This window comes from Schistocerca nitens, chromosome 9, assembly GCF_023898315.1.
Source record: "Schistocerca nitens isolate TAMUIC-IGC-003100 chromosome 9, iqSchNite1.1, whole genome shotgun sequence".
NCBI classification, from domain to species: Eukaryota; Metazoa; Arthropoda; class Insecta; order Orthoptera; family Acrididae; genus Schistocerca; species Schistocerca nitens.
This window is the reverse complement of record NC_064622.1, coordinates 1,665,872-1,690,388: the sequence shown is the minus strand read 5'-3', so window position 1 is coordinate 1,690,388 and position 24,517 is coordinate 1,665,872. Positions and strand designations below refer to the sequence as shown.

The following is a 24,517-nucleotide window of genomic DNA, read 5'->3' as shown; positions in this document are numbered from 1 at the left end:
GACAGAAAAATGTAGTACTTTCCTCCGTAATCACTGAATATGTCACCATTTTCTGTATCATTTGTGTCAGTAAAAGCTGTATAAGCCGCAGCCATTTTACCTACGGTTGCGACTTGTAGTTGTCATCTGACGACGAACTAAGAAGCCGAAAGCTTGTTCGTGACTAAATAAATAATATTTTGCAGAATATTAGAACAGTGTTGCTTAATACTACCACTCACGTCACCTAATAATAATAATTATTATTGTTTAGACACAAAATTTTAAGAAAATAAGAAAAGTTGGTGTAGCAAAGGGGGAGGAATATTTGAACCTGTTATTTAATGTAATATTCAGACCTGGGAGGAATTGAACTTTGCAACAAATAGATAACTTCATCACACGTCGGAGTCACGTATTACATAATAATAAAAATAAAAATAAAAATAAAAATAAAAAAATAAAGCTGGCTGAAATATCATTTGAAATTGGAATATTGATGTACGAGATGCTTACACTGTTCGCTACAGGTATTTATTCCTCGCGACATCCAACAGACAAAATGCTAATATATTTCTCAGTACAGGCGTTCTGTCACGTACTAAGTGATTCTAAAATGTTATTTAGTCGGGAAGACGCTAGGGGCCTAACATGTGGCGCAGAAGCCTTCTGACAGATTAAAACTGTGTACCGAATGGATTCGAACCTGAAACCGTGCCTTTGAAATGAATGTGAAGAACATTTCCTCTAAGTGTTCCGAGTTAGAGCCCGAGCGCCGCATACAGTTTTAATCTGCTAACGGGTTTCGAAACAGCACATACTCCGCAGCAGAGTGAAAGATCCATTCTGCAGGAGTAATATACTGACACATTAAAATAAGTGAAACTTAGGGAAGAAGGTCAGATAAGTACGTAAAACATATCTTTCGAGAAAAAGAAGTAAATTTTGTAATAGTACATCCGTAATGCAATTGTTAGACGAAGCGGAAGTCTGCTTTTCAGTAAGTAAACAAATGCATTTCTAATCGGTGTTACAAAAAGAAACAAACGTTACCTCGTTTAGTGCTGCGAAACCAGTTGGATGGATCTGCCTTCACCGTCCTAAGCCAGCTGGTTTCATCCTTACTGCTCTCTCGCCACGGAAATGCTCGTATCCGTTGTCTCAGTGTTGGTAACTATCTTTAACGCTCTCTGCCGAAACGAACACCGCAGCCACCCGTCGCTCTGTTCTTGAAAACTTCTGTGTAAATTAGTTGCAGCCGCAGGGCTAACGATGACGAGGTGAGGTCAGTCACTTGGTGAACGGAAAGTGCGAGTATGGAGAATGAGGGTCGCGCTCCGGGGCGTGTTTCTGCACCGAGGTGTCCTTCGCCGGAAGCGTCGACGAGCACTGTGCGACAGCGGCGTCGGCGTTGCCGGGGCTACAGGAATGCAGCGTCAGCGACCAGCACGTCGACGGCGCGTGTCGAGGCAGGCGGTGGCACGGGCAGCAGCAGTCCGGGGAAACGTGGAGCACGGCGATCCGATCAGACCGTGCTTCCGTAGCCTCAGGTTCCTGAGTGATTTAATAATCAAAAATTGCGCATCTGTGAAGAAACCTATAAAATAGTACCAGGAAATAATAGTCAGGTGCTACACATATAACAAAAATCTTAAAATATCGCTAGGAAAAATATAACCGCTGTTTTAATTAAGAACAGTATTATCAGGCTTATTCTCATATAGGGGAGAGGTGATCGATAACGTCGGAAATAATTAATAGCATTGAAAAAGTTTTAATTAAAATTATCAATATACAATCTCTCATCAGAACAACACCCACAGAAAAGTAGCCGCTTCAGGAAAATCAGAGACGGTTTAACACGGCTACTTTTGTTTATAAATTCCACTATATAAACCATGTGCGGGTATTGTTAGTCCTCTTGCCTTGTTTTCTGTGCTCTGAATAAATCTACGTAGCTGCGGCGTGCGATATGGCGGGCATTTCCGTGCGGTATGCTACGGAAGGGATAGGGGGACTTTTATTAAACTGCAAGAAAATTGACTATAGTTAATTTATACTGGGCAGACTTTTACAGTAAGGTCACGGACTAAGAATATCTAAGGACTGTGTGCGCAAGAAAAGTAATGCTCAGTATCTGTTACATGCCGAATGACTGATAGTAGGACATGTGGACTATACGAACGGACGTTAAACTCAATACAGGGTGTTACAAAAAGGTACGGCCAAACTTTCAGGAAACATTCCTCACACACAAAGAAAGAAAATACGTTATGTGAACATGTGTCCAGAAACGCTTACTTTCCATGTTAGAGCTCATTTTATTACTTCTCTTCAAATCACATTAATCATGGAATGGAAACACACAGCAACAGAACGTACCAGCGTTGTTACAGCAAATGTTCAAAATGTCCTCCGTTAGCGAGGATACATGCATCCACCCTCCGTCGCATGGAATCCCTGATGCGCTGATGCAGCCCTGGAGAATGGCGTATTGTATCTCAGCCGTCCACAATACGAGCACGAAGAGTCTCTACATTTGGTACCGAGGTCGCGTCGACAAGAGGTTTCAAATGCCCCCATAAATGAAAGTCAAGAGGGTTGAGGTCAGGAGATCGTGGAGGCCATGGAATTGGTCCGCCTCTACCAATCCATCGGTCACCGAATCTGTTGTTGAGAAGCGTACGAACGCAGCTCGTGGTCTTGCGGTAGCGTTCTCGCTTCCTGCGCACGGGGTCCCGGGTTCGATTCCCGGCGGGGTCAGAGATTTTCTCTACCTCGTGATGACTGGGTGTTGTGTGTTCATCATCATCATTTCATCATCATTGACGTGCAAGTCGCCGAAGTGTCGTCAACTAAAAAGGACTTGCGATACGGCGGCCGAACTTCCCCGCATGGGGCCTCCCGGCCAACAATGCCACACGATCATTTCATTCACTTCGACTGAAATGTGCAGGAGCTCCATCGTGCATGAACCACATGTTGTGTCTTATTTGTAAAGGCACATGTTCTAGCAGCACAGGTATAGTATCCCGTATGAAATCATGATAACGTGCTCCATTGAGCATAGGTGGACGAAACTAAAATGAGCTCTAACGTGGAAATTAAGCGTTTCCGGACACATGTCCACATAATATCTTTTCTTTATTTGTGTGTGAGCAATGTTTCCTAAAGTTTGGCCGTACCTTTTTGTAACACCCTGTATAAGAACGGAAATGGACACTTGGCTCTGTGACAATAAAAGGGTACGAAGTTTGAATGACTGTATCGAAGTATAGTAATGGTCCTTGCTATAATATCTTTGAGTAATGAACTATAAAAACCACGTAGGTTTTAGTGTCGTAATTGCTGAGAGTAATTGTAGGATTAACCCTCCTTTTCCCTCTACACAAAACTCATTCATTCATAATCATTTAATTGTTTTTTAATGTTGTTAATAAAAAACTAAAGTGATTCCATAATTAAATGTGTATTAGTAAAAAACAACTAGCATCCAAGGACGTTATTAACTATCTTGTCAACGGTAACGCAGCAACAAACGAAGGGTATTCGACTGAGCAAAAAGTTAACAGTAATTATTATCAAAACCCGAAATTTAGTCGCCGTTACAGTGAAGATGTTTGTGGCTGCTTCATCTGATGCGTAGATATAAAGAACCGTCGGGCATATACGGTAGATAACAACATCAATATCTTACGTCAGAGAAGTCGACGACGGCAGATCGACGGAGGGCGGCTACAAAAACTACATCGCAATGACTGAAGGACTACAGTTAGGTACCGTACAGAAGCAGTGCAGTTCAAGAGAAATTAGCAATAGTTTCGAGTGGAGATCACTGGTATGTTACAGACGGTACTGTACACTTCAAAAAAGTCTTGCATCACCCCGGTTCCAATAACTCCTGAAAATAGACGTTGACTGTGGATATTGTATCACAGACACAGTCCCTTGGATTGTTCAGAAATGTCACTAAACCCGCCCAAAGATGTAAACAACCATGCATGACCAACGCCAGTTAGACGGAGTGGGTCTGACAGCCGATCAGTTCCAGTTATCCCACCAGGAAGGCGGTACACGGCTCGTGTTGTCTGTACTTCAACCATGCCTAGACAGTCAACAGGGGAAGTGTCCAGGCGTCTGGGAGTGAACCAAAGCGACGTTGTTCCGACATGGAGGAGATACAGAGAGACAGGAACTGTCGATGACATGCCTCGCTCAGGCCGCCCAAGGGCTACTACTGCAGTGGATGACCGCTACCTACGGATTATGTCTCGGAGGAACCCTGACAGCAACGCCACCACGTTGAGTAACGCTTTTCGTGCAGCGACAGGACGTCGTGTTACGACTCAAACTGTGCGCAATAGGCTGCACCATGCGCAGCTTTACTCCCGACGTCCATGACGAGGTCCATCTTCGCAACAACGACACCATGCAGCGCGGTACAGATGGGCCCAACAACAAGCCGAATAGACCGCTCAGGATTGGCATCACGTTCTCTTCACCTATGAGTGTCGCATATGCCTTCAACCAGACAATCGTCGGAGACGTGATTGGAGGAAACCCAGTCAGGCTGAACGCTTTAGACACACTGTCCAGCAATTGCAGCAAGCTGGATGTTCCCTGATGTTTTAGGGTGGCATTACGTGGGGCCGACGTAAGCCGCTGGTGGTCGTGGAAGACACCGTAACGGCTGTACGATACGTGAATGCCATCCTTCGACCGATAGTGCAACCATATCGGCAGCAAATTGGCGAGGCGTTCGTCTTCACGGATGACAATTCGCGCCCCCATCGTGCACATCTTGTGAGTGACTTCCTTCAGGATAACTACATCGCTCGACTACAGTGGCCAGCATGTTCCAAAGATATGAACCCTATCGAACATGCCTGGGATAAATTGAATGTTTGTGGATGACTTGACCCATCAACCACTCTGAGGGATCTACGCCGAATCTCCGTTTAGGAGTGGGACAATCTGGACCACTAGTGCCTTGATGAACTTGTGGATAGTATGCCACAACGAATACAGGCAAGCATCACAGCAAGAGGGCGGGCTACTGGGTATTAGAGGTAGCGGTGTGTGCAGCAATCTGGACAACCATTTCTGAAGGTCTCGCTGTATGGTGGTACAACATGCAGTGTCTGGTTTTCATGAGCAATAAAAAGGGCGGAAATGATGTTTATGTTGATCTCTATTCCAATTTTCTGTACAGCTTCCGGAACTCTCGGAACCGTGGTAAGCGAAACTTTTTATGATGTGTGTATCTGAGGTAAGACTGTATTTGTTAAGAATTAAAGTCGCCGATGAATAGGGAAATTTCCACCAGCGTCAATATTATTAGCTAACAGGGTAGGGACGAAAAAAGTGCATCTTCCTCCAAAGATGTGAACGGTATACCTCATGACTGTATTGCCGAAATCTGTCTTTGAAAGCTTCCTTGCGAACTTCAGACAGCGCCACCATATTCGGGGGGGGGGGGGGGGGGGAGCCTTCTGTTATCCTTCCAAATATTAGGTTAGGATTTCGGCGATTTTCGCAGATCATTTCAGATAAAATTGGGATGATTTCTATAAGTACACCACTACTTCACCTCCGGCTCTAAAGATCACGGTGTCGGCGCGACATTAAACTCCAGGTCACCTTTCAAGTAATTAGCTTAGGGTGTTCTGTACATGTATTTCATTACAACGCTGTACTTATTCTGTTCTTTTTCAATGCACCAGGAAACTGACTTCATACCAACAACAATTCTATTTCCATTTCAGCTTTTCCTTCATGCGTTTAGCACGATTCCTAGGTTTCCTGCCTCTTATTACTCAGGCAGGTAGTATTCATGTCCTTGACTAAGAACTTCTCCTGCAGCTCGCCTGCTTGGCTGTCTGAATTAACGACATGTCGAAATTTTCACTTCGAGGCATTATCGACTTAATGCTCCCCTTCTTTCATGCCCTCAGAGACAAGAAACTTGTCAGTTGCAAAGTTGTCTGTGAGGACACTGGAACACTGCTTCGATGATATAGGCTAGGCTAGGCTTGGGTTAAGGAGTCTTTGGCGCCGAAACTACGCGCTAAGCAGTGAGTGGGTTTAACCTTGCAGCGCAGGCGGCGGCGGCGGCGGCGGCGAGAGCGGTGTTAAGTCGCTTAGTCAGCCCTTGCTCAGGTGCGAGGGCACTTGTTTTCGTCCAGTTGCTTTCCACACACTGCGGAAGTTGTAAACAGAAACTCGCACCCTTGAGAAACATCACGATTACAGTAATCGCTCCGGTGCCAGAGTTTTGGACACACGCTATCCATTGTTGGTGAGCGGCACACGTGCCTATTTCATCAGGGTCATCCCTGGTTGGCTTTCCAGTCAGGACATAAACTGAAAAATCACGCACCACAAATCAGTATCGCCTACTGAAAGTTCGTTAGCGTCTACACGTTCCGTATTTTTTGTTTTTTGTTTTTTTTTGGTCCCTTGTTTGAGCATCAGTTGTCCTCGCTCCATTTAATATAACAATGTTTTTCTAGCATCTCACTGTAATGATTACGAAAATTGGTCAAGTATGTGAGCCACGAACAAAATAGCACTAAAAAAGGATACCTAGGGTTATAAGGGAGGGAAGCACGAATGATGCCATGTTTGTTAGGCCGATGTGAAAGTGTACGCAGAAGCTGAACGAACTGAACTGAAAGACGTTTGAAATGACGCAAACTATCCCGTAAAACCTACTTAGAAAGTTTCTAAAACCAACTTCAGGTGATGAATCTAGAAATACATTGCAACCCCGTACGTATTGCTCCAATAGAGATCGCGGAGACAAGATTAGACTTAATGGAATGTTGACTGTGGCATTTAAACAATTACTCAACCTCCACTCCACATGTGAATCGAACGGGAAAAGGTCCCCTAATAACTGGTACCGTGGAACGTATCCTCTCGCAAGCACTTCACAATGGTTTGCAGAACATGGATGTAGATGCAGACATGAGCCAATTATTCGATTTAACAAACACCAACAAATACGTTCACATATCACTCTTAGGTTAAACAACTCCTAAAAATTTAATATTAACTAGCTGTACGCCAGTGCTTCGCAGCGGAAGTTAAAGAGCCTGTGCAAAAAAATGGTTCAAATGGCTCTGAGCACTATGGGACTCAACTTCTGAGGTCATTAGTCCCCTAGAACTTAGAACTACTTAAACCTAACTAACCTAAGGACATCACAAACATCCATGCCCGAGGCAGGATTCGAACCTGCCTGTGCATACTTTCGCTTTTTAGGGTTGCGTACCTCGATCGGTAAATACGGAGCTCTCATAGCTTTGTTATAAATTCGTTTTTCCTAGCCAGGAAGTCAAATATAAATGAAATCTATGGAAAGATACAAATGAAATTCGTTAAGTTTTTAATACACAAAGCTAAATCAGTAAATCTGTATATCCTAGCGAAGTAAATTCAGTGTTACTCATTATTCGTAAAGAAAGATTGCGGCGTAAACTTCCGAAAATACTTCTGTCACTGAGTTAAAAAGACTAACAGCGCCTTGAATTGCTTCTCTGCTGTACTGCGAAACATTGAGCGCCATCAGCTGGTTCCTTGGTGTTAAGTATTATGCCGTTGCTAAGGTGAACACCCAAACTATTAAACTGAGCAGCCTCCTAAAACTTTAAATTCAGATATCTTTTTTTTTCGTGAACCGATTTTGTTGAAATACAGCCTACAAGTCCCCCAAGCTACGCTCAAGTTACCTGCGAAAACCTCATGAAGATTAGTCTAGAAGTTTTGGAGATCAGAGTGTTCAAACAGAGAAACAGGGAGGAGGTTTTACAGATTTATTATTATTATTAAAGATTAGACTGTTGAGATGCTTCACAACAAATGGAACTTCTAAATAACGTGAGCCAAACAAATACATACGAATCAAATATTTCGAACGACGTATAAGTCGCTAATATTAAACCTGGAGAGGTGAAATTAATAACGATTATTCTTTTGTATGTCCATCCTTTTAGCAGGAGTTCTCTGGGACGACGGCCACGGTTGGAGTGCTGACACGTTATCTGCGTATCCAGTAATGCTGGCAACTGATGGGTTATGCATGGGGATCTTATCAGCCTGTACCGCATCAAAGACAGCCTGAAGATGACGCAATGAAGCATTGAAACTGGTAGCGACAAAATAAATTAAAATCATAAGGACGGCTGTAGGTGTTTTTATTTTTTGTCACAATAAGTATTATGGCTCATGTTGGGACCCGTCATAACGAAACGATGATGCTAAGAGTCTTGAAAAGGCCATTTACAAGGCGTAGTCCTGTTTCGTACTGACATCACTCCTGTAACCAAGAAACGTTCTCTACGGGAATCTACCGGGTCCTCATACGAACGGATAACGGTGTAACAGCGGTCATCTCGTGGATTTTTTGAGTTGACTCTCAACAAGGGGGGTGCTCGACCCACCATTAGTGTGCGCCTAGAACAGGCTCAAGCTAAACACGACGCGTGTTTCCCCGAGGAGGCTTTTCAAATAGCCGATTTGAACCGTAACGTTCTAGCATTCAAAAATTATTGGAAATAGCAAGAGGAACTGGGCAAGGGAACTGGGAGTCGTATTCCCCATTTCAGGATACGGAGATGGCAGTACGGAAATATCAAACCATGTAAAATGAGCAAAAATTGATTTTACTGTCCGTCACTGTTCATGTAATACTACATTTTAACGTGTCTATGTATTCTTATTCTTTACTATATGTCTACTATTCAGCCACTATTCATCTTTACTGCTTCAGTAATTGTTAAGGACGCTGACTGTAAACTTTGACAGAGATCAAAAGATGAATATTTAAATAAACTAAAAAAAATCGCTATCTTGCTCTGCCGTTTTGACGGTCTATACTGCCACGGAATTCAGGTGTTTACCTTGAGAGATGCCGTGCACCAGCGCCGTGCTCTATGGTGCGGTAGTTGCTGTGTGCTCAACACGAAGTCTGCCTTCCGAAGCATGAAAACACAGCAGCCACCTCTTCCACTTTTGCCCTCTTTTTCCGAACCCCTTTGATGTGTCCGCGATGAAATTTTTCTTTACGTGGGCCACACTAATACTTTTTAGAGTCATGAATTTACGTCCATTGTCGCACTTCTAAAATAGACAAAAAAACCATCCACTTCTACATAACATTTAACCATGTCCAACTAAGTCGTGAGAGAGCCTTCACTTCGATACGACATTCAGTCTCTGCCAACCGTGAAGCGCGCCAATTTTTTACTTTTTTTATTTCTAGGTGAGCTAAAGTATAAACTAATGCATTCAGAGATTTGACGACATTCTTGCTGCCATGGCATCATTAGTTCATTCATTCAAAGAATTCAGACGCGAAAGAATTTTCTTCTCAGGTGGAAGTCAGTTGGGCGCCCAGGAACAGCCGTTGACGAGGAAACAACGTTCCTTGTCCTGAGAATCACTGAACAGATAGCATCTGCTCCTATTAGTAAACGCGTGTACATTCGCACTGAAAAGGTTGCTGCCTCATGACAAAACGGGGTTCTCCGTGTCAGATAGTTTTTCAGTCATAATTTCGAGGTTTGACAAGTATGATTTGTGTATTGTGTATTGAAACCGGGCACCTAGAAACGACGTAGAGGCTTCGTCCCGCCGTAGCCCTCAGTGGTTCACAACCCCACAACAGGCCGCAGCAGTCCACCCACGTCACCGCAGGCCCACACCGAACCCAGGGTTACTGTGCAGTTCGCCCACCAGTGGACCCGCCCCCTCGGAACGTCTCATAACCACACGAGCGTAACCCCAGATGTTTGCGTGGTAGAGTAATAGTCATGTACGCGTACGTGGAGACTGTTTGCGCAGCAATCGCCGACACAGTGTAACTGAGGCGGAATAAGGGGGACCAGCCCGCATTCGCCGAGGCAGAAGGAAAACCGCATGAAAAACCATCCACAGGCTGGCCAGCACACCGGACCTCGACACTAATCCGCCGGGCGGATTCGTGCCGGGGACCGGCTCGCCTTCCCGCTCGGAAAGCAGTGCGTTGGACAAGTATGCTTGACATGACGGGGCTAAACAAACCAGAAGAGGGCGTGGACGAGACTATTACTTGCACAGCCATCGTCGCTACTTGACACATCACACTCGCACTTGAGAATGGTAGGGTAATGGTGAGAGACCGACATACTGGAACAAGGAATGGAGAAGGAATACTGACGCCAACGAAGATGTTAGAGGCGGCTGTATCCTAGCTCGGACTGGGCAAAGATGGTGCAGAAAATGGGCCATCTTCTTCCCAAAGGAACCATCCCGTCATTTGCCTTTAGCCACTTAACGCAAATCTGGATGAGGATTTGGGCAACGGTCGTCCCGAATGCGAGTCGATTGTCTTAACAACTAGGCCCACGTGTCTCGGTTAATATTCTGGATTGCGCCAATTTAAGGTTCACAAAGGATCCAAGAGAAGCCTCCAGAGGTGGACATGCATCTGCCAAGTTCAGCTTGGGTCCAGTAGAGGGTGGACCTCATAGCAGCACGAAAACGCCTCTGCTCACAAGGTCGCCACAAGACGAGCGTTTCTCGGCGAGTCTACAACAAAAACACTGCCGTATCCTGCTTACAGTCTATAAGTGAGTCTGAGTTTTTTCTCTTTACCTAAGTGAAAAAAACATTGTTTTGACTAAATCTTCTTCTCATTCCTCCCAAATTTCCGAAGTGGCTGCGTTTGCTTATGAAATATTCGGAAATTATCGTCCGAGAAAGACAGATCTCAGAATCTCAGATAGGCTGTTTCCTAATTTTGGCGCTAATACATGGATGCATTCAACCTGAAAGATAATACGCGGGGTAAATCTGATACTGTTTGAGGAAATCTAGGACTTTGCATTGCTCCTACTATACTTCAAGGAGATCCATCCCACATTAAGGAGACTTCAACTTATTCATTAATTTTTCGTCTGTATTTATTTCATCAGTCCTTCCTCGGATCCACAACCGACGAGCAATATTCAATTATCAGTCGAACGAACGTTTGTGAGCTGCTGTCTCCTTCGTGGGTGAACTACACTTTATGAGGATCCTTGCAATAAATCTCAGTTGGGCATGTTTATATACCGTACATCTATAAATACTGTAAAACAATAATGTAACTACTGCTACTGTTTGTTTTCCAGTATTTTGTACTCCTCCTGTAAATAGACAGCATGCGTGAAATGGAACTATGTTGAATGACCTGCAAAATAATGGCCTGTAAAACGATCTGTTGCACATAATTACGATGTATTGTGAATATGTTGTACGGAAATCAAAATTCACTACAGAATTAAAAAAATAACTGTGTGTTGTACATACTTCTATTCCTGTTGCAGGTAAGTGGTTTTTTTCGTGTTACACAAAGGCATTAACTGAAGGAAGTTGTTAAAAGCAGCGTTGACGTAGAGCTTCAGCGACAAATGTGAGATCATTTGGAAAGAACGTTGTCAGAAAGATATGGAAGCGTATCACGGAATTAAACGCGCTGTTAAAAATTACATTATTTTCGCTTAGTGTGTTTCCAAAATGTGCTCGTTGTTTTGTATTAAAATCTGAGATGTGAACAGAACGAGGCGGGCGACTGTTGCAAGCGTATTAAAATGAAACCTCTCACATGGTGGTGCTCTGCCTGCAGCGTCTCCCTTGTTGGCCCACCCCACAAGTACTGCCGCCATTCCAGTGTATTTTGATGCATGTTTCAACGCGCTCTACCTTTCCTAGCGGAAACTTTTCATTTCAATACGAACCACAAGTTCTCTGAATATTCCAAATACCCACAGGACGAAGCTGTAATAATGACAGCTTTATTACTGTTTCAGAAACTAGCGATATCATTTTCTGTGCACAACCTGACTACCTTTAGTGTCTACTGGCGCTACCACAAACTCTTGTGCTCGATCATCAATTTTTAAACAGCCACCAGCCAATACATCGATTGCATATTGAAATAACTGAGTTGCCCAACGCCATTACGGATTTCTAACATGAGACATTTCATCTTCACCTGTCCTCAACACGTTTAACAACTTGAGAAACAATACTGGTGTTTCTTGCACGCATTTTTAATGTCAGGGTGCCCTAGAGTGAAAAACAATTTTAAATTATACAACGTGAAAGTGAAAACGTATTCATTGCTATTTGCGAGGTAAATACACAAGACAGGAAGCATTGAAGCCGTCCAGGTGCTTCGAAATTTATAGTGGCCGTCAACAATAACGTTTTTTTAACATTTGGTCTATTTATTGAGTGCTGCTTATAAATTTATGCTCTTGAGTAAAACAGTTAGGGTCATCCTCGGTGTGTCATATGTGTGTGTGTAATAGTTTTAAAAATACTGAAAATATTTTCCAAGCTGTAGTGATGTGGCTGATAGTTGGCTGCTTTGTTCTAGAATATCTGCACGTAGATTTCAAGGAATCCATCCAGTCATCATGGAGAAGTGTTACAGTGATAAATATGCTGCCCTGCCCAGGAACGCCCTGTCCCAGATGACCCCGTTGTGAACCTGGTTTCCCCCCTCTCACGCCGTACTTACAGACGCGACACCTCAGCTTGTCCCACATGTTTGATTCGTTGCTATTGTCTTGCGATAAGGAAAGCTTGCATGATGCAACAGTAAAGAACGCAACGGACGGGCGTTGCCTCTCAGAAAACTGTATGTTTAAGAGTGTGCACAAGTTGGAGTCTGCGAGACAATGTGCGACTCGACATATTTCTTTTTTTTTTTTTTTTCCAAGAATATATTTTTCTTTTCTGTTTCGTCATAAGTTGTCTGAGTGGTTTTGTAGATTTGTTCGTGTATTGCTTTCCAGCAGTTGTCTTTTCGTCTGTGCTTATTTTGTAGCAATCTGTATGATGTAACAATCACCTGTTTTCACGAAAACTAATATACGAATTTCGTTATTTGGCCAAAGAAATAACTGAACTTAGGAGGATATAAAATTAGGACTGGCAATTCAAAACAATGAGGAAAACAGTCTTGGTTGCGAAACTGAAATTGTTCTTATTTATTCATCGATGATGCACGTTTCGCCTAATACAAGGCATTTTTAGACTGCCCTACATTAAAATGCAATTTCGAAGTATGCCAGTCTCAAGACGCACTGAATTAGACGAAACGTGCATCACTGATGAATAAATAAACAGCAGTTTCAATATCGCAACCAAGATCTCCTCGTTTTAAATACAGGTTGCTATACCACCACATGATGAAGTGGAAAACCTTTTATAATTGCAAAAAGAAGTTTTTCTGAAAAAGAGAAATTTATTAACAGCGGGCACCCCTGAAGATATTTGTCTGTAGTGTAGCCATAAATGGAAATTAAACGTCAACAGTAAACGGAACAGTAAGGAAGAAAACATGTTTTTCAAATGTGAGAAAAGAACGCTCAATGTTAGATAGAATGCGAATGGAGCAGTTTACTGAGAGAGTTCCCGGGAAGTATTACGCACTTGCACTGAGGTGACATGTCGTGGGATAGCGATATGCACATATAAAGATGGCGGTAATATCGCTTATACAAGGCATAAAAGGACAGTGCATTGACGGAGCTATCGTTTCTACTCAGGTGATTCGTGTGGAAAGGTCTCGGACGTGATTATGGCCGCATGACGCAAATTAACAGACTGGACGCGGAATGGTAGCTGGAGCTAGCCGCATGGGGCATTCCATTTAGGAAATTTATTTATTTATTTATTTACGCGCCAAGTTCGGTAGGACCAAATTGAGGAGCAAATCTCCAAGGTCATGGAACGTGTCAGATCATGAAATTACAACATAAAAGTAATAATAGATAAAAAAAAGGAGGAGTGGCACATGAGGAAACTCTTCAGTTTCGATTTGAACGCGCGTGGATTACTGCTAAGATTTTTGAATTCTTTTGGTAGCTTACTAAAATGGATGCAGCAGTATATTGAACACCTTTCTGCACAAGAGTTAAGGAAGTCCGATCCAAATGCAGGTCGGATTTCTGCCGAGTATTAACTGAGTGAAAGCTCCTTATTCTTGGGAATAAGCTGATATTGTTAACAAGAAACGACAGTAAAAGACAAATATATTGAGAGGCCAATGTCAAAAAACCCAGACTAGTGAAAAGCGGTCGACAAGAGGTTCGCGAACTTACATCACTTATTGCCGGAACCGCCCGTTTCTGAGACAAAAGTATCCTTTTAGAATGGGAAGAGTTACCTCAAAATATAATACCATACGACATAACCGAATGAAAATAAGCAAAGTAGACTAATTTTCGTGTCGAACGATCACTCACTTCCGATACCGTTCGAATAGTAAAAATGGCAGTAATAAGTCCTTGAACAAGATCTTGAACGTGGGCTTTCCACGACAGTTTACTATCTGAACACCTAGGCATTTGAACTCTTCAGTTTCATCAATCATACGCCCATTCCGTGAAATTAAAACGTCAGGTTTTGTTGAATTGTGCGTTAGAAACTGTAAAAACTGAGTCTTACTGTGATTTAGCGTTCGTTTATTTTCTACAAGCCATGAACTTAGGTCTTGAACTGCACTATTCGAAACAGAGCCAATGTTGCACACAACATCCTTTACTACCATAAAAAAAATTTAAAAAAATTAGAGTTACTAGTAATAGTAGAGGACATATCATTTATATAAATGTGCAAATGTGTGTGAAATCTTATGGGACTTAACTGCTCACTTATATAAATAAGGACCAGAAGTGGCCACAACACTGACCCCTGGGGGCACCCCCTATTTGACCGTACCCCACTCAAAGCCATTCTCAACACTGAGAAGAATGACCATTTGGCTTTCTGTTGTTAATGTAAGAGGTGAACCAATTGTGAGCTACTCCCCGTATTTCGTAATGATCCAATATCGTTAGGGAATTTAATATTGCGAGATCCACAGTATCAAGAGTGTTCCTAGAATACCAAATTTCAGGCATTACCTCCCATCATGGCATTCACTAAAGCACCAAGAGCAGCAGCGTCTGTGTAGAGTTGTTATTGTTAAAAGATACGCAACACTTCGTGAAATAACAGCAGAGATCTACGTGGGAAGTACGACGAACGTATCCGTTAGGACAGTGCGGCGAAATCTGGCGTTAAAGGGCTGTGGCAGCAGACGACCGACGCTGGTGCCTTTGCTAACAGCACGACACCGCTTGCAGCACTTCTCCTGGGCTCGTGAGCATATCGGCTGGACCTCAGACGACAGTAAAACTGTTGCGTGGTCAAGTGAGTCTCGATTTAAGATGGTAGGAGCTGATGGTAGGGTTCGACAGTGGCACAGACCCCACGAAGGCATTGTCAACAAGGCACCGTGCAAGCTGTTGGCGGCTCCATAATTGTGTGAGCTGCATTTGGTGCAATGGACTGGATCCTCTGGTCCAGCTGAACCGATCAGTGACTGGAAATGGTTATGTTCGGCTATTTGGGTTACTACTTGCAGCCATTCATGGACTCCTTGTTCCGAACCAACGATGGAATTTTTACGGATGACAGTTCGCGATGTCACTGGGCCTCAGTTACCTGCGATTGTATTGAAGAACATTCGAGCGGAAGATTTGTCCACCCAGTTAGCCCGACGTGAATCCAGTCGGACATCTGTGGGACATAATCGAGAGTTGAGGTCGCGTGCAAAATCCTGCACCGGCAACACTTTCGCAATTACGGACGAGTACGGAGGCACCGTGGCTCAGTATTTCTGCAGTGGACTTACGACGACTTGTTGATTCCACGCCACGTCGAGTTGTTGCACTACGCCGGGCAAAAGGAGGTCCGACAAGAAACTGGGAGGTATCGCTTGACTTTTGTCACGTCACTGTGTGTGACATAACTAACGGACAGTTAGTAAATCTAACACCGGGAAAGAGCCGTATGGCAGAATGAATAGATTGACAGGGCACATCCTGAGGCATCAAGGAATATTAGTGGAAGTAAAAATGCAGAGGTAGATCAAGGCTTGGATACAGAAAGCAGGTTCAAATAATGTAGGTTAGAGTAGTTACACAAAGATTAAGAGAAAACTCCCTACTCTTTTAGTTCTTCTCCCTCGTGCTTCTGTAAATAATTTTAGATGTAGAATCACATGCTAATCTTCGGCTTCCCGTCCGTTTTTCACGCGTTAATATTTGTAATAGTGAACATCAGCATTCGCTGACGGACTGTGTATTTGATTGTGTTACGATTTGTTGATTGTGGGGCGATGCTGGTGGACGCTTCAGAGAGAGTCTGTGCGCTGGTTGACAGTGGCGGTGCTCTTGTGTGTTACAGGAGGATGCTGCGGCTCCACCAAGAAGGACACCATCGTGGGCGGCTGGGCGTGGGCCTGGTGGTTCGTGACCGACGTCCAGCGCCTGTCGCTAGAGGTAAGCCCCGGCTGAGCCAGCACAACACAAAACACCTCTCCGTTACTCTTCGTGACACGTACAGTTACCAAGAATTGGCGATCGTAATGTTACGCACTGTGTAACATCCTTTCCCAGGCAAAATTTGTCTACGATAATAGGACCTTACAGTGCAGACGTAACAAGTTGTCAAACTTTGTTTCAGACCCTTGATTTCGTTCAGCGGGGTTCGTTTTCGTTTCCGTGGTAATAAGAACCTGATACAATGGTTTCCATAAAACAGGGAAAAATCACGAAAGTGACTATAACTCAAAAGATTCTGTGGTCGAAAGTGATAAAATATAGTCAGTTGCTTAAGACATGACATGCTACAAATGAAGCACGAATGTACGTAATACACATAAATGGGGGAGGGCAAATATTTACACGAAACATGGAGTGTGGTTTGTCTATATATTCGCAAGCAACGTTCTTTCATACTTATTTGCCCTTATTAATAATCGATAGGGTACAGAAGCGCTATTCCGCTCATTTCAACCATAAATCTTACATAATATGACATGAAACTCATGAAAAATCTGTCAATGTGATACAATTATGGTATGTTAATTGTGAATACGTTCTATTGTATAAAACGTCGAAATTCCTTTACACGAACAAAGTATTAATCTTCTGAAGAAGACAGAAATCACAATATATAAAAATGGTGGACTATTCCACCCAGTCAAGAGGTTATTCCGCCCAGTGTATTTAGTGTCAAAATCATAAGCAGTTACAGCATGTAAACCTTTTTCGTACTTTTCCACTCACACACATCGTGAAACCGTATAGCACATTGCTGGCACTTCATCCAGAGGAGCTGCCTATAATACTTATAACAGCTTGTCTCACACCTTCCACAGACCATGAAGCACGTACGGGTCGTCTGAAAAGAAACCAAGAAAACGTGTTCCCTAGAATTTCGCAGCAAAACGTTAATTAAACTAATAATTCGACTGATGTGAAATTGCCCCCACGTGTACGGGGCGAAACAGCCCCATGTGCAGACATTTCGAAAGACGCGGCAAATCAGACGTTTGTGGAAAAAGACAACAATATTTTTTAACACACACTCTGCATAACATGTGTCCTTATACAGGTAACAATAAGAGCTTAAAATTTCATGTTATTGTGCTTGGTACACCTTAATTTATTTGGTTTTATTCTTTAACTATGGTAATAATCCATCACAGTTCGCTTACTTCTATAGTTTGTTCTTTTGTCCTGTCAGTAATGTAAAAGAAAACACTCTTACTGCAACCACATGCGGCGACACAGAGATACTGACACCTACACCAGGCTAAAGAACTACTATCGTAGATCTAGCAAGTAAAACTTTTGTACAAATTGATTCGCAACATACATTAGTACCAATGAACCACCGATTATGTAAAGAATCGAACTCTATGTGTAAAACAGCTTCAAACTTCCGATAACACTATGAATGAATGAATGTTTTAATATGTGACATTAAGCGCGTAAGCGAGAAAAAGTTTGTTGGAATTTGGTAAGTGGTCTCATTATCAAACTTGTACGACTCTGTAGTCTAATTTCCTCTCCTTTTTAAATAAGAGCTAGTTTTTCACACATTTCAACTATATGACATTGTTTCACCTGAACTATGTGTCGAACAGTGATGTATGTCTCAGCTACATTCAGTGGTATATGTGGATGCTGTCTGCAAAATGTGTTCCAAATAGTATTACCAGCACAGTCTAACATAACAGTCACGACTCTCCGCAATTATTATTATTATTTTTTACCCTCTGCGACTGCAGCGCTCCAGGCGGCCAGGAAGTTAATGTTGAGTTCGGTGAGATCTTTGAAGGCGAAAGTGAAACTTTATTGTTTCTAACGATCTATAGATCTGTTTTTACAGACGGGAACGTCTGTAGCGCAATAAATATCAGCAACAACAAGAAGAAGACACCACATTTGTCTTTTTGTAGGTTTCCTAACGACCCTAGGAGGTGTGAACTGCTGCATTACAAAACACTTTATGTACGATTTTGTTGTGCGTTATAGACATTTACTGCAGAAGAACAAAAAATTGCTAGTGAACAGCAGAAGACCTGACCTTTTGCAGAAAGGCGTTATATATCTACTCAAAAACGTGTTTTCTTCGGTTCACTTCTAGTCAAACCAGTGAATGTTGAGCATAGGAAGTGTGTATAGAATGCAATACCTACTTTATTTAGCGTAGCGGATTTTGTACCAAATGTTTCCTCTAAACGCTGATAGGTAATAACAAGTTTACAGAAAGGAAATAAAGCAACCCACTAAAGATAGCGCAAAAAGTGCTGAAACATGCCTGGGTAAAATAAAATTCCAAAGGTGTTTTCCGTAGGGCGGAATTCCTCATCCAATTATCTTAGCAAACACGGAAAAAAGTAGAACTGCAACGCCACAAAATGACTCTTTAAAACTGTTGCACCATCATTATACTGATCAGCCAGGTCATTATGGCCACCTACCTAGCAGCTGAAGTGTCCGCCCTTGGCAGGGATAACAGCGGCGATGCGTCGTCGCATGGAAGCAATACGGCCTTGGTAGGTAGCTGGAGGCAGTTGACACACACACACACACACACACACAAGTCACCCAATTTAATTTCCGTAAATTCCGGGGAGGGGAACGACGAGCTCTGACGCCACGCTCAGTCACATCACAGATGTGTTCGACGGGGTGCAGATCTAGCGAGTTGGGTGGCCAGCACATCAATTGGAATTCGCCACCGTGTTCTCCATCTACATCTACATGGATACTCTGCAAATCACATTTAAGTGCCTGGCAGAGGGTTCATCGAACCACCTTCACAATTCTGTATTATTCCAATCTCGTATCGCGCTGAAAGAACGAACACCTATATATTTCCGTATGAGCTCTGTTCCCTTATTTTATCGCGGTGATCGTTCCCCCTATGTAGATCGATGTCAACAAAATATTTTCGCATTCGGAGGAGAAAGTTGGCGATTGGAATTTCGTGAGAAGATTCCGCCGCAACGAAAAACGCCTTTCTTTTAATGATGTCAAGCCCAAATCCTGTATCATTTCTGGGACACTCTCTCCCATATTTCGCGATAATACAAAACTGGCTACCTTTCTTTGAATTTTTTCGATGTACTCCGTCACTCCTATCTGATAAGGATCCCACACCGCGCAGCAGTATTCTAAAAGAGGACGGACAAGCGTAGTGTAGGCAGTCTCCTTAGTAGGTCTGTTACATTTTCTAAGTGTCCTGCCAATAAAACGCCGTCTTTGGTTAGCCTTCCCCACATCATTTTCTATGTGTACCTTCCAATTTAATTTGTTCGTAATTGTAATACCTAGGTATTTAGTTGAATTTACGGCTTTTAGATTCGACTGATTTATCGTGTAACAGAAGTTTGAGTTCCTTTTAGCACTCATGTGGATGACCTCACACTTTTCGTTATTTAGGATCAATTGCCACTTTTCGCACCATTCAGATATTTTTTATAAATCGTTTTGCACTTTGTTTTGATATTCTGATGACTTTATTAGTCGATAAACGACAGCGTCATCTCCAAACAACCGAAAACGGCTGCTCAGATTGTCTCCCAAATCATTTATATAGATAAGGAACAGCAAAGGGCCTATAACACTACCTTGGGGAACGCCAGAAATAATTTCTGTTTTACTCGATGACTTTCCGTTAGTTACTACGAACTGTAATCTCTCTGACAGGAAATCACAAATCGAGTCACATAACTGAGACGATATTCCATAAGAACGCAATTTCAATACGAGCCGCTTGTGTGGTACATTGTCAAAAGCCTTCCTGAAATCCAGAAATACGGAATCGATCTGAAATCCCTTGTCAATAGCACTCAACACTTCATGCGAATAAAGAGCTAGTTGTGTTTCACAGGAACGATGTTTTCTAGACCCATGTTGACTGTGTGTCAATAGACCGTTTTCTTCGAGGTAATTCATAATGTTTGAACACAATATATGATCCAAAATCCTGCTGCATATCGACGTTAACGATATGTGCCTGTAATTTAGTGGATTACTCATACTACCTTTCTTGAATATTGGTGTGACCTGTGCTACTTTCCAGTCCTTGGGTACGGATCTTTCGTCGAGCGAACGGTTGTATATGATTGTTAAGTATGGAGCTAATGTATCAGCATACTCCGAAAGGAACCTAACTGGTATACAGTCTGGACCAGAAGACTTGCTTTTATTAAGTGATTTTAAGTTGCTTCACTACTCCGAGGATATTTAATTCTGCGTTACTCATGTTGGCAGCTGTTCTCGATTCGAATTCTGGAATATTTACTTCGTCTTCTTTTGTGAAGGCATTTCGGAAGGCTGTGTTCAGTAACTCTGCTTTGGCAGCACTGTCTTCGATAGTATCTCCATTGCTATCGCGCAGAGAAGGCATTGATTGTTTCTCGCCGCTAACATACTTCACATACGACCAGAATCTCTTTGGATTTTCTGCAAAAAGTTTCGTTGTGGAAACTTTTACAGGCATCTCGCATTGAAGTCAGCGCTAAATTTCGAGTTTCTGTAAAAGATCGCCAATCTTGGGGATTTTGCGTCTGTTTAAATTTGGCATGTTTATTTCGTTGTTTCTGCAACAGTGTTCTAACCCGTTTTGTGTACCAAGGGGGATCAGCTCCGTCGTTTGTTAATTTATTTGGCATAAATCTCTCAATTGCTGCCGATAGTATTTCTTTGAATCTAAGCCACATCTGGTCTACACTTATATTGTTAATTTGGAATGTGTGGAGATTGTCTCTCAGGAAGGTGTCAAGTGAATTTTTATCTGCTTCTTTGGAAAGGTATATGTTTCGCTTATTTTTCGATGATTTGGGGATTGCAATATTCAATCTCGCTACGACAACCCTGTGTTCACCAATATCTGAATCGGTTTTGATGCTCGTTATTAACTCAGGATTATTTGTTGCTACGAGGTCAAGTGTGTTTTTGCTACCGTTTACTAAATCAAACTCAAGCCTTTCAGAAACTGTATCATCTGAATTGGGAGGTCGGTAAAAGAATCCAATTATTATAAATTATAAAATTCTTCTCGGGTATGCAGCCGGATCATGACGTCTTCAAGACACAATATTTCTGCGGTCCAACTGGCCGCCATCATCAGGTGAGAGCGCTGGTGCACAATCTCGCCGGAACTGACTTCCCAGCGCAAGCGGCAGCCCATATATAGGCCGCAGAAGGCCCACAACGCGTGCGCGAAAAGGTGCCGTAGCTGCCCTCTAGTGCAGTAAACATGCCGCGCCGCCGGTGGTGGAAAGAGGCGAAATCGAGATATCGCTGTCAAAAATAAAAGAAAATTAAAAAATTCTATTCCGACGATTGAGACGCAGACCGTTGTTTTTTAATGTCGGATAACACCGGGTCCCAAGTCGCCTGAACCACCAGAAGATACCTGCAAATCGGTGGCTTTTCTGCCTTTTGCTGGGAGCATTTCCTCGAAGATAGGAAGAATTCTAAAAAGATATCACATCAAAAGTATTTTTCGTCCGCCGGCCAAGCTTAGAGCGTTTCTTGGCTCTGTTAAGGATGACTTGGGTTTGAGGAAGCCCGGTGTATACAAGATCCCTTGCCACTGTGGGAAGGCTTACATTGGTCAGACGATCCGGACCATTCAGGACCGATGTGTTGAGCATCAGCGGCACACACGGCTGCTTCAACCCGAGAAATCCGCAGTGGCGGAGCACTGTCTCACCCAGGGACACAGAATGCAATATGATGCGACACAAATGGTTGCCCCTGCATCTCGATATTGGGACTGTATTTTAAAAGAATCAATAGAGATTCGTTTATCTGACAATCTTATTAATAGAGACAAGGGCTATCTTTTAAGTAAGACTTGGGACCCGGTGTTATCCGACATTAAGAAACAACGGTCTGCGTCTCAATCGTCGGAATAGAATTTTTTAATTTTCTTTTATTTTTGACAGCGATATCTCGATTTCGCCTCTTTCCACCACCGGCGGCGCGGCATGTTTACTGCACTAGAGGGCAGCTACGGCACCTTTTCGCGCACGCGTTGTGGGCCTTCTGCGGCCTATATATGGGCTGCCGCTTGCGCTGGGAAGTCAGTTCCGGCAAGATTGTGCACCAGCGCTCTCACCTGATGATGGCGGCCAGTTGGACCGCAGAAATATTGTGTCTTGAAGACGTCATGATCCGGCTGCATACCCGAGAAGAATTTTATAAATTATTACGCCGGGAAAGCCTTCGTAGTCACAATCCAATTATTATTTTATTCCAGTTGCCGACAATGACCTCTGCCCATACTAACTCACAGGAAGTATCTTCTTCAATTTCGCGACAAGTTAAACTACTTCTAACAGCAACAAACACGCCACCATCGCTAGCCGTGTTTAGCCTGTCCTTTCGGAACACCGTTAAGTTCTTCGCAAAAATTTCGGCTGAGCTTATATCCGGCTTAAGCCAGCTTTCAGTGCCTGTAACGATTTGAGCATCAGTGCTTTCTATTAGCGCTTGGAGCTCTAGTACTTTCCCAACACCGCTACGACAGTTTACAACTGTTATACCAATGGTTCCTGTATGTACGTTCTTCCTGTGTTCAGCCTGCATCCTCTTTGACTGAAGCCCTTCTTGTGTTTTTCCGAGACCTCTAACCTAAAAAGCCGTCCAGTCCACGCCACACAGCCCCTGCTACCCGTGTAGCCGCCTCCTGCGTATAGTGGACACCTGACCTATTCAGCGGAACCCGAAACCCAACCACCCTTTGGCGCAAGTCGAGGAATCTGCAGCCTACACGGTCGCAGAACCGTCTGAGCCTATGATTCAGACCGTCCACTCGTCTCTGTACCAATCCGGCCTGTCGACTATTCTGCAAATGGTCGGCTCTGCTTTCATCTCGCAAGCAAGACTGGCAGCATTTACCACTTCTGTTAGCCGCTCGAAACCAGAGAGAATCTCTTCTGATCCAAAGTGACACACGTCGTTGGTACCGACGTGAGCAACAACCTGCAGTTGGCTGCACCCTGTGCTCTTCATGGCATCCAGGAGGACCCTTTCCACATCTGGAATGGCTCCACCCGGTATGCACACAGAGTGCAAATTGTCAGCCAAGTCCCTAAGGGGCCCCATAACGCGCCTAACGTTGGAGCTCCCAACTACCAATAATCCCACCCTCTGCGATTGCCCGGATCTTGCAGGCTGAGTGGTTTCCTCTGAAACAGGCCCGGCGACAGCATCTGGATCAGCGATAGAGTCAGCCACAGACAGCACCTGGAACCTGTTTGTCAGACAAACCGGGGAGGCCTTATGTGCGGCCGCCTGGGAAGTCTTTCGCTGCCTGCTTCGCCCCGGGGTGAGGGTTCAGCCTCAGTGTGAGCAGTAACTGTGTTGGCCACCAGTGAGGACCGATCGGAGGACTGGACGTGCTGGACGTCCGTTGGATCCCCACGGCCGGCCGACAGCAGTGGCGGCCATCCACTGCAGCCTCTAGCTGTGTAACCGAAGCCATCACAGCCTGGAGCTGAGAGCGAAGTATCACCAACTCGGCTCGCATACACACACAACAATCGCAGTCCCTGTCCATACTAAAGACCGTGCAAAACTAAACTATGCAGATATACGGACTATCGGCACGTGCTGCGCAACTCTACTGTAGACCCTTACGAAAACGCAGGAACTGCGTCTCATAATACGCAGATATTCAGAAACCTAACTACCGAAGCACTCAGGTGAAACTAGATAACTCGCCCCTGATTGGGAACTTGTAATATGTCACAAAATCGGTTTACTTTCCGATGCAAACCAAGACGCAAGAACTGTAGCTATTAGATATTAAATTTACATGCAGAAACTCAAGAAACTAAACTATTAAAGCACACAGATGATATAATAAAATTCGCTCCTGGTTAGGAACTCGTAAATGTCAGAAAAGTGGTTTACTTGCCTGTTGCTGCGTCTGTCTCGGTCGGCGACCCACACTCCGAGCCTTGTGACATGGCGCATTATCTTGTTGGAAAATGCCACTGCCGTCGAGAAACATGATCGTCACGAAAGGGTGTACGCGGTCTGCAGCCAGTGTACGGTCTCCCTGGCCATCATGGTGCACGGCACGATCTCCTCTGGATCCACAGATGGCTACGTGAACGTCCCCCGGAGCACGATGGGGCCGC

At 43.7% G+C, this 24,517-nt stretch overlaps 1 protein-coding gene across 1 annotated transcript in view; it reads left to right on the top strand.

The window, feature by feature from the left end:
- The window catches only part of LOC126204455 (flotillin-2), a 441,744-nt gene that overhangs the window by 91,369 nt on the left and 325,858 nt on the right, over nt 1-24,517 (top strand). Inside the window, exon 2 of the mRNA XM_049938840.1 lies at nt 16,249-16,343. The gene's annotated coding sequence lies outside the window, so the exon portion shown is untranslated. The remainder of the gene's footprint in view (nt 1-16,248; nt 16,344-24,517) is intronic.